Source organism: Rhopalosiphum maidis, chromosome 1 (assembly GCF_003676215.2).
Source record: "Rhopalosiphum maidis isolate BTI-1 chromosome 1, ASM367621v3, whole genome shotgun sequence".
NCBI lineage: Eukaryota > Metazoa > Arthropoda > Insecta > Hemiptera > Aphididae > Rhopalosiphum > Rhopalosiphum maidis.
Window position 1 is genome coordinate 17,644,417 of NC_040877.1, and position 12,453 is coordinate 17,656,869.

The window sequence follows — 12,453 nt, forward strand, 5'->3', positions numbered from 1 at the left end:
ACGTAGAGTGCCAGAGTGGTAAATGATAATTTAGTTTAGAAAATCAAAATGCATAAATATGTATTAAGCTGGGATAATAAATGTTTTATATTATACTAGTATTAGTATAATGTGTGACAAGGGTGGAAAGTTAGCTATTTTCGTCGTGGATGACATTTGGAGTACAAACGGCTAGCATGATATCATGAAGCAAGAGCTACAAAATTCGCCCAAGACTTAAAATATCTTGCCATATTACGTCCTACTATTTTTCACGCCTCTACCGACTCTTTCGATATTATAGTAATGAGTAATCTATAATGTACTTTTCTTAGGTACTGTTATCGGTATTTAGATTTGCTAAACAGTTTTATATATTAGAAAACTAAACGATAATATGAAAATTAATAGTAACCCACCTACCAGTTAGTAAATTTTTATATAAAAAATAAAACGTACCTATCGATACATTTAAATATATTAATCTGATTTGGACGATAATCTTTTCCATTTTTCCGTCTACGGGTAGGAAAAAAAACATTTGGTGTTCACTGAACGGAAAAAAGTAATTTTATAACGCTTAGACCTCCGTGAAAAATTAAACTTTCGATGCAGGTGCAATCGAAAAATATATATCTATAACTACCTGGTTATCTATGTTGGGAATTTGGGAATCACAACCCGTCGACATGCAATATAAATTATGAAAGTGTAGGTACCCATAATGTATTATTAAAATAAACGATTTACAAATTATAGTTATCTTTGGTGATAAATATTATTAAATAATAATTATGACTATTATAACATAAGTACATAATATTGTAGTATAATATAATTTGAATACGGCGAGTGTGCCTATATACCTATCGGCTATTTGTCTTATCCGCTAACGTGCACCATCACGCTATGCGAACGTGTTCAATAGCAGTGTTTTGCTGCATTCAAACAAATTTCAATTTTTAATGTTGTGAATAATTATTTATCGATATTCTGTGTTAGCTAAACTTAAATAATGATAAAATTGTATATGTTCGACTTGTTCGAGTTGATGTACAACTGTATAACGTATAAGTCTATATAAGTCCTTTTGTGCGCGTTGCACGGCTGTGACTGCCCTGATGGAGAATGAGACAACTAGAGCGGCGGGCTCCGATCGTCTGACCAACCGGAGGACAGGCACGCGAACTCATGGTCAGCCCGAGAAGATCAGGAATAGGTCCAGGAAGTACTGTTAATATAAAATGTATAATTTTGAAAAGGCGCGAACGGAGGGGGGGATAAGTCGGGGAGCTGTTCCGTCTACCTCTCACATATGTATAAATATCTGATATTGTAAATAAATCAATTAACGATGGCGGCGCCGCGGAAGCAATGCGAAAGCAGATCCCGCGGCGACGTCGGTTATAACGGAAAAAAAAAGTCTATATAAGTCCTATACGATCTAGTATCTACCAATACATACTACCATTTGTCACAATTTGCACGTTTTGATAAATATAGGTGTATACATCATAAGTAGATATTGGGGGGTGCTTGAGGGCTTAGCCCCACACAAAATTATTGAAAATTTTTCAAAGTCATGTGGTCGGCCGGACGTCAGACTTATTTTACAAAAATTGCCATACCTTTGAACTTTACAAAATATTTTTTTTCCCAAAATTTAGTCAATATAATAATTATTGTAACATATACCTCGTCATCGGCGCACACCAGGCGACTGTCGCGGTGGATTGAAAAATTTAATAGCTTTTCAATATTATAAATTGAAAAATATATTAAGGTCAGTATTGAGAACGTTATAAATATCGCAACTCGGCAACTATAATGACACAAGTCAAAACCGGTATTTTTTCAGGAAAGAGATTTTTAAATTGGCTTGTAACTTATAATGTAAATAAAAAACTAACCAATCGTTCAATAGTTTCCGAAATTATACCAATTGTTTTTATTTATTTTTTAATAAATATTAATATAACTGCAAATTTAAAAACATAATTATTAAAAAAAAAATGTTGAGTTGTGTAGGTTTATGTAATTTGTTTTAAAAATAAAATACTACTTAAGTCGAACAATTTTGAGTTGTGTCAGCGACGGAATCCTTAATTACTGGGACAATAGCTTTATGATTTTTGTGTTTTCCTCTAAAATCTTCAGACAAAAAACCATTTTGAAGTTTACTTCTACCAGTTCGAATTGTACGATCCGTAATATTTAAAGTATTTTTAAAATAGGTTTTACATACTTGTACTAAAAGACCATTAATATTAAAACTATATCTGTAATTTAAAGATCGGTTACTATTTTGTTTAGGATAACGATGTTTAGGATTTATGTCGGTGACATGCCGACTTATAAATTCCCGTTGTCTTAATAAGTTTCCTAACTTCTAATATTCCTTAAAAATTAAATTTGCTAATCAAAATAGGTTTATTATACTAAAATAATAAAATATTTATTGTATTATAAATTAATTATTTTAAAGTATATATATAGTTAGTAATACGTATTTAGTAGGTTATCTTTTTAGTTGGTTATTATTAATTAGTTATTTAGTAGTTAACACGTATTGGATGTAGTACAGTGGACGCCGCTTATAAGCGAAGTGGGAAAAAGAAATTGAATTACGTATTTATGAATTTTATTTTACTCTATATTTTACTTTAATACATATACCTAATATTACATATAACATATCTATTACTGAATAAATTTAAAATTCTGATAATAAAATTAAAATTACCTATAAAATTTTTAGGTAATTTAAATTTTTTATAGGCTATAACACATACACATATTATAAAAATTATTATATATTAATAAAAATTATGAAAGATGTATGATGTATTTATTATTTATGAAAAAAATTTGTAATTTTAGTTTGTCTTGAGTATTAATATTTCGAAAATATATTTCTCGTACTTATTTTACAATAACGATAATTGCAAAAAATGTGAAATGCAATAAAATTTATTGTAAATACACACATTAAAAAGCATGAATTGAAACCAGAAATAACCCAAAAATTATGTAATTTTTAAAAACCAATTTATTCTAAATTTTAACCAAAACTGTTTATTATTTTGCAAAGAAAGATTTAAGCCCCTCCAAATTCAATCAAATCTCCGCCTATGTATATGTGTGGACCAAACAAGACACAACTGTAGCATAGAACAAACAAAGAATTTTTTACTATAGTATAAGTATAACCTCAGTTTAATACTTTAATAATTATTATATGGTAGTTGCAAGGCATCACAATAATTCACAGGCATGCAGAACGATGGCTATCACGCTATGATGCATATACAATTTAATAAGCTATAAGTTAATATATTGATGAAACTGCCTTTGTGGTAATTGACAAGGTATAGGATCACAATAAACAATATTTTATTTAAAAAAAAACAACTGTTAAAACGACGATTTTCTATAATATTTCTAAATACATTTAAAAAAAAATTTCAAAAATGTATTGCTTTTGCATAAATACATTTTTAATTAAATTTTAAAAATTAATTTTGTTCCACAAGCTAATTTTTTAGTAAACTTAAATTTATATACTTTACTTTTAAAAATTATACCTCCTCATTATTAATGTTGAACACCTTTGTCCGTGGTGGTCAAAAACACAGCTGTTGTTCTTTTGTTCTAAAAAAAGTTTATATTTTTACTTAAATGTATAGTCAGTTGGTGATTTAGAAACAAATTCAATTTGGTTGCCACGCTTCAAAAGACCATGAAAATCATTAATTTTTAAGTATTAACAAAATTTCAGGTTTCTGAAATTTTCGATTTTCTGATTTGTTGTGTATATGCTACTACTATAGCGTTTTAAATGAATTTTTATTATTAATATTATTATGTATGTTTATTCAGTTATTTTTATACTACAATAAAGATTTTTGCATATTGAAGTATATTAAAAATCATAAACTCGGAAAGGCTCTGAAAGAAGAACTTTGTCAACATAGTAATATTGTAAACGCGTATAAAAAATATTGTGATTAAATATGTTCGATATTTTTGTTGGTATAAATAAATAACTAATGAAGAACTTTGAATACATATCAAGAATTCTTTTTCAGTTTCACTCATACATTTCTTATAGTCCCATATGGCCGTATAATTCATGTTCAGAACTTTTTTATTATTTACTAAATTAAATAATATTGTTTAGTTACATAAAACAGTTTTATTATTTCAATTAACATTAACCTGGCCCATAAGGTTGTATTTGAATGACTTTAACTATTTGTCATTGATATTTTTAGAAACTAAATAAATAAACTAAAATTGTTAGTTTTTATTTAAACATCTATTTTTGTCTATTTCTGAACTTACAATAACCGCAAAATAAAAATTGTGATATATTTCATTAGAAATTTTGATTTCAATATTAACTTACTTATAAAAAGCATAATTTTATAAGCAATTTTAACTTTTAAATATAAAAATTGTAAAAAGATTTTTATTCGCAACTAAGAAAAAAAATTAAAACGTCAATTTTTATAAATATTCTAAAAGGGTACATTTTAAAAATTATACCATATAGGTATAGGAAATTATAACATTAATACTTGGTGAAAATTCCAAGTTTATACAGTTATTAATTTTTGAATTATGTCAAAATAAAGAAATAATGTCATTTTATCAAATAATTCCCGTATTTTCTTAATTTTTTTTGTTTTTCTCAATTATTAAGAGAAGTACTAAAAAATGTATATACTTTTGAACTCCATAAAGTACCAACTAGATCCACCAGAAACCACCCCCACAAGTTGAAAATCGTAACATTGTTATTGCTTCAAAAGGTGACGAAAGACAGCAAAAAACATCGATAATTGTAAAATCAATAAATTCATGTTCGCCCGGATCAGAATCTAAAATTAAGTTATCATTAATAAGTTAAATTTTTTGATTAAACTATGCCAAAATGATATTTTTGTAAATTCAAAATGTAAAATATGTCATACATTACCGACTTTAGTAACTGGTAAGTCTAAACAGTGTTTTAATATCTGCTTATTTAGTAAAATGTTAATATTATATTAATAGATACTTAAGTTATTAAACCGTATTCCGTATTATACTCCCGTATGGCCGTATAATTTATGTTCAGAACTTTTTTATTATTTACTAAATTAAATAATATTGTTTAGTTACATAAAACAGTTTTATTATTTAAATTAACATTAACCTGGCCCATAAGGTTGTATTTGAATAACTTTGACATAGGTATTACAGTAAGTTGTAACGGCCGGTTAACCATAATACGTTCTACAAGGATTAAGGAGACAATATAGCAATAGTACTTTCAACCTATAAGTTTTTTAAAAAAATTACTAAAGTAAAAGAGAGTATTATATGTACTTACCATCGACACCATTGGTTTATTGTTTAAAATAAATTTGATTTCAGGCTTATAGCCTACTTTTAACAATGAATCCGCTTCGTCTTGTACAATTATTCGTAATTCAGTAAAAGTTATTCAACCTCGGGTCACGATACCAGCTAAACATTCTGGGTCGGAAATAAGAATATGAACACCGTTCTGCAAGAGAGACAAAATCAAATCAAATTATATTTTTATCATAAATGTTTTAAACAATGGTTTACATTTTATTTCAGTATTTTTAATTAAACGATTTATAACATTATAAACATTTTTGATACGTTGTATCGTGGGTACAACGATTATGACAAGTGGGTCGTAACACACGGAACGATGACCGTCACCGTTTATTTCAGATACATTTTTAAGTATACTGCAGTTATGTATTGGTACAACAAAAGCTGTCTTATAAATAACATAAATACATATTTTACCAATTAATATAATAAACATAAGTATACAATTTAACTATTTTAACTGAGTAGCAGAAGTTTGTATATGGCCATCATAGAAATACGATATACTTCCTTAATAGTACAAAAAAAAAAATTTGAAAATATAGTTTATAATAAATTTATACAAATAAAATGATGCGTGCTTATAGCTTTAAAATTTAATTTTAAATTTTTAGCTACCTAACCTATGTGAAGTGATAAAACTATAATCACTACTCGACTACTCAGTCTTGGAATATCTATTTTAACTATTTTAAAAACCGTTTTTGGTATTGTTATTAATTATTATTATACGTAGTTACTATAGTATAGTCACTTTTTTTGGTGACACATGTTATAGTGTATAATAAGGTGCTATAAATTATAATCAAATAATATTTGATAAATATGAATCAAATGCATTCATGACTACAAAATAGTTTTCAAATATATTCGTCTCTTCGTTATTTTAATAAATTTGGTATACATTTTAACTTAAAATACTTATTAAAAAAATTGCAACTATGTCTTTTTGATGTTTTGTAACTATGGTAGGAATAACTCGTGAGAAAAATCGTATATTTAATTGCTAAGTCTCTTACTTAAAAATAAAAATTTAATCATATAAATCAACTTTAAAAAAAATTTAAAAATTTCAATTTGTATTACAAATAATTGCAAATATTTTAAAATTATATCATTTCTAAAAAATGTTAAATAAATATTTTAAGAGAATTAAATATACATTATATTTATTTTTAAATTATCACAAAAATACGAAATCGATTTTGCAAAAAACTAAATAATAAAATTCTTCTATTTTGTTTTTCCCAATTAAAGAAAAGTACTATGGGATATTTTTACTTTTGATCTCCTAAAGTACCTACTATATTTACTAAATCAGTGTTTCTTAACCTTTTTGATTTCACAAAAAATATAAAATAAAAAATTTTTTTACTATAAATCGTGAACACAAAAAAAATACACATTTAACATTTAATGTTAGTTATTACATTCATCGTTCGGTTTAAAATCAAAAAAATGATTATAACTAAGATAATTATTATTATATCGAATAATTTTATCGACAGTCAAAATTGAATATCGGTACCGAAAATGTTTGATATAATGATATACGAGTATATTATCGTTACCATCTCTAAGACATAAATATACAGATATTTATAAAAGTTAGATTTATTTCATAACATTTTAAAATTAATAATAACACTTCACACTTCACACAACAAAAAATGAACACAAAATTTAAAAGTCAACGGCGCTAGGAGCACAGTTTCAGAAACTGTTCTCGGACGGCGCCAGAAGTGACTACCGTAGCTACCGTGGCCAAAAAAATGAGGCGTCGCGTAAACTGCAAGGTCGACAGCGGTCGTGCCACTCAAGTGGAAGTGACGGAGTAGACGGTCGAGTCGCCGAAGCCGGCCTGCGACAAGCCGCACGCTCCGCGACAGTCCGCCGTTTCCAGGTTGCCAGCCAAGAAGATCCACCGACAACGAGTGTCCAAATCCGCGTCCCGCGGCACCCACTTGCAGCGTTATGGCTGTATAAAATTTCCCTGATGGTTGGACGATGACGTCCAAACCTACATGGAATTGATGGACGCGAGGGAGTTGCAGGATAAATTGCAGAAGCGCTCGCGTAAAACGAAAAGAACAAAGTCGATTGACAAGACTTCAGTAAATCACGATCTTAGAGTTCAGCCTAAAGACCACCATACTCGGTTACAACGCAAGGCGTAATTTACGGCGGAGCAAAGGTCTGGTAAGTCCGTCAACCGCCGAAACCGCGCGGTAATAATAGAAAGGTGGTCAGTGAAAGGTATCTCTCTACTGTACAGTATACAGGTGTCGAGTGAGTCACTATACAACGGGTATCGTATTTTTTAATTCAATGATTTATAATATCGTTCTATGCAAAAAGTCATTCTGAATGGATGAGATATCTGAACAGTCAAACTATTATATATTACCAAAGTATATAATAATATTATTTCATAATATGTTTTTTTTTTTATATTCCTGTCGAAGTAATTTATTTTAATTTAATTTTTGCCGAAAACATTGCATTTATCATACTTAATTATTAATTATTATAATAGTATTTATTTATATCATATTAATTTATTATTGTTATTACCTTTTGACTTAATATCATCTTGTTGTAAGACAATGTGAATAATAGATTCGGGGTTTAAATATAGGCAACAGCTTAAAATTAATCTGCATATTTTGAAAATTGTAATTATGTATATAATATCTTATAGTACAAGGTTTCTTATAAGTTTTTCTTAACTGAGTTAAAAATTATTATAAATAGATTCATACTTTTTTTTTATAATAGGCAAAAATTTATTTTCTTACGAAATAATATGATGCATATTATACACAATTTGTTTTTGCAAAAATTAGTTCAATCCATAGGCGCAATTTGAATTTTAAATATGAGGGGGGGGCTATTATAATTTGCATGTATGTACTGTATGGTCTGTAGTACTATAGGTACGGTATTATTATTAGCAGATGGCACCGGAAAAGTAGATTATAACAACAACAAATAATAATAATTAATATAAGACTAGAACCCCAAATAATATATAGTGATTATTATTTATTTCACAATAAACAAAAAAACTGTTTGGGGTGCACTTGGGTCCTGTGCCACACACTATTCTAGGATCATTCTTTACAACTACAAAATTGCAATAGCTATATTCGTATAAAGCGGGGTGAGAAAAAAAGATGGTCACTCTCATTTATCATATTACTCGCGCTCGACATACCTAATTTGATGATGATATTTTATATTGCAATTAACAGATGGTTATGATGCGAGACCCAAAATGCGAAACTAGCTCCACCATCAAGATCCTTTGCGCCGACGTGTTTTCGTCCTGCGTTTTCCTTAACTGAAGATAGCGGTTTAAAGCAGGATAATGAGATTGTGTTATACGGAAGTTCTAGCAATCGTCGTTGTTTTTTTTCGTCCGTGAGAGCAGTTTATCCTGCACATCCTTCAAGTTCATCAACTCCGTATAAGTTTGGATGTCATCGTCGCTCAATCAAGGATACTGGATACAGCCATAACACTGCAAGTGGTGACCGCGTGGACAAACGTTGTCGGTGGGTCCTTCTGGCCGGCAACTTGGACACGGCCTGTAAACGGTCGCGGAGCCTACGGCCTGGTGCAGGTTGGCATCGACGACTCAACTATTGTCTCCGACACGCCCGCCCAAGTGGCTCGACCATGCTGTCAAGCTTGGTCACGCGCTGGCTTACTTTTCCGGCTACGGTAGCCTCAGCCACCACAAGCGCCGTCCGGTCGAGGAGAACAGTAATTGTTTCTGTAGGTGTGCCAACAGAGGATTGTTGGGCCTTCTTATTATGTCTGGCGCTGGTGTCCTCTACACATGCAAATGACAAATACACATTACATACCGAGCAGTTAAAATAAATAATCAAATTAGTTACACATCATAAATTGTATAAATAAAAATAATAATAAAAACGAATTCATAGTGAAACAATAGTCTACGTGTATTATTAGTATAACTAGTATAAGTGATCTAAAATAACGTCAAATAGTGTCGTTACAAACGTTTATAAAAAAAAGATGCCAAATTGTAATACACAATGAAATTATTTGTTCCAATCATAAAATGATAAAGAAAAATTTAAAAATAGTAAGCGGTCTGTTTGTTAAAGATTTATCTCATCAGAATGTAATACGCTCGTCATTTGTTGTCTAAAAATGATATTGAAATTGAAAATGTCACAAGCGAATAATGAGTGCTGAAATTCGGGTGACCATCAAAACGGAGTTAATATCAGCCTGATATGAACGTTATTGGTTGTTAACTATGTTTATTTGTGAAGCCATTTAACCATATACCCATATCCTATATTCCTATATATGTTGTATAACTATTATAACTACACCGATTATAAATTAATTACGACGGCCACACCCACACGACAAATAGTCACCTGGGATTTTAGGCGCTGTTTACTATATGACCGAGACCCGTGTGCACTCCAAATTTGTTTTCATCTTGTGTAGAATTTTCCTATCTTTTTTAATATGTAGGTTAAGTGCTTCGCTACCTTCCGGAACACAGTCAAAAAAATTAAAACCACGCCTGAATAACCAATTCACGTTAGACGGCGGCCACACGAAAAGTAGTCACCTGGGAATTTGGTCGTCTATTTAGTATGCGATTGTTAAGTGCTTTTATGAACTATAATCATTGTCATTGCGCCTATCTTGTGTTTGAATTACATAATAAACGTTAGGCGTCTTGTATACATTGAGACACAATCGAGTACACGATGTTATACTTATCACTAACCGTCTGAAAATAGTCACCTAGCTTTAGTCACCCAACTTCACACTCGTTATGAATATTATTCTAATCTAATAATGATTTTAGAAAGATTACAAAATAATATTCATAGACAGCAGCATATTTTTCATTATATGATCAAAATCTGTACAAATCAATGTACTAGCGTCTATCACTGCTATAGTACGTGCAATCACTAAAATTCGATAAATATCACAACATAAAAAATACGAAAATACAATAATGACGGAAATATACGTCATTCCTCTATAGAACATACATACCAAATGTCGGAAATTTCCGTCTATACTCGTAAAGGGTTAAAACAAGAATTACGTTAATGTTCGAAATACGCGTGTTTTATCAGACTATAGATACACGTGACACAGCGATCGACGGGCCGCGTCAACATTTTCATTTAATATAATAGAGTGATTTAAATTATGTTTCAGTAAAATATTGTTCTCCAAAAAGTTTTTTTTCAGTTCACAAAAACAGCACATTTAACAAATTTAGTCCACAATATCTATAAAACGTATTATAAAAAATCATATTTAATCCATAATAAATAAAAATGGTCATTGAAAAACGAGTAAACGACTTGTATACATTCGTTGTAAACAGAATACCTACTCACTGAATTGCATGCTCATTCCTCATACTACATAGACTAGAGGTAAATGTACTAAAGGTAGGTATTACTGTATTAAAGCCACTCGCAAAAGTTAGAACTTACCTACCTATCACCTATGGGCTATAATCTATAGAAAAATAGATTTTAAAAGATGTAACTTATTAACTCGAGAAAAATGTTAAGAAGAAATAACAAAAGTTTATATTGTTTGGAATTTGTTTGTATAAACTATATGCATTCAGTACCTATTTTGTATAATATATATATGCATTACGCCATTACGAGAAAAGCTAACTATCTATATATACTAAAAACACTTTGGTACATAATAGTATGTACCATTGATTTTAATGTACTTAAAACTATATACAACTTATTTGAGTTACAATGATACGCATGCTATTTATCATTTATGTACATAAATCGGTGTAGGTATTATTATAATTAGTCTCATACCTTAGTGCCTACAGCACTTTTACAATTTTTACGGTACACTCAACTAAAGATTTTTACCGTCTGCTAAAGCTATTTTTATAAACACATTTTAGGTTACAACAAACATAAGTTGAGAATATTTTCTTCATGTCCATTTGTTCGTTCGTAATAGTTATATCAGTGCATATTACATGTACATAGTTACAATTTATTTATTGTTTGTGTATAGTTACAAATGTTATGATTCTTTATGTTAAGATTGTATAACAGCTAGTTCTGCTCAATATAAACTCATTAAATTAGTCAATATTAAAAAATATCGAAAAATAAAATTCTTACCAAATTGTTTTAAAATTATTTATGTATAATAATATAGGTACCTACATGCGATTGGGTATTAAGATATAATATAGTTTGCATTGTATTAAAAATTAAAATGTAATTAGAAACCGGGAATTAGGTAAGTACCTACATTCGTAGAGAGTGAATTTTATACAAATTATATTGTTTATATATATAAGTACCTACAATAATTTAACAACAAAATATACCTATACTAATTAGGTTTTAGGTAGGTATTATAATAGGATTTTTATTACTCTATTTAACGAAATAAAAAAAAAAAACTATTGTTTTTGTATTCAATTGCTGTACCTAGTATTGCTATTTTCAGTTTCCAAGAAATTTGCTCTTTGGTCTTTATAATTTGAGCTAAGTGTTTTTTTGCGCTACTGTTATAATATTATATAAGTGTAAATTAAATTTTTTTTTTATTGATATATTTTTCGGTTTATTTATGATATAATTTTTGTTTTTGGATAAAAAATAGAACATTTTATACAATTAGGTAGGCTAGCAGTAGTTCATACAAGATACCACTAAAAATATATCATGATACAAGATACAAGATACAAGATACAATTGTATCTTTGATACTGTCTAACCCTGGTTATCAATAAATGTTAACAATTTATTTAAAAATCTTTTTTGTAGATATTTTAATTTTAATTTGAATATAAATTTAAACAAAAATAACGGTTTTAGTTATTACCTATTTACTTTATTAGGTACTATTTTGTTGTAATACCAAAAAATATTATTCGTAAGGATTCAGAACTTTTTGCAATGATGTGTAGGATATTTGATATACAAATTACAAAATTAAATTTTAATATGTATGCTCCGAAACTTAACTATTTTAGATTAGTCACGGAAA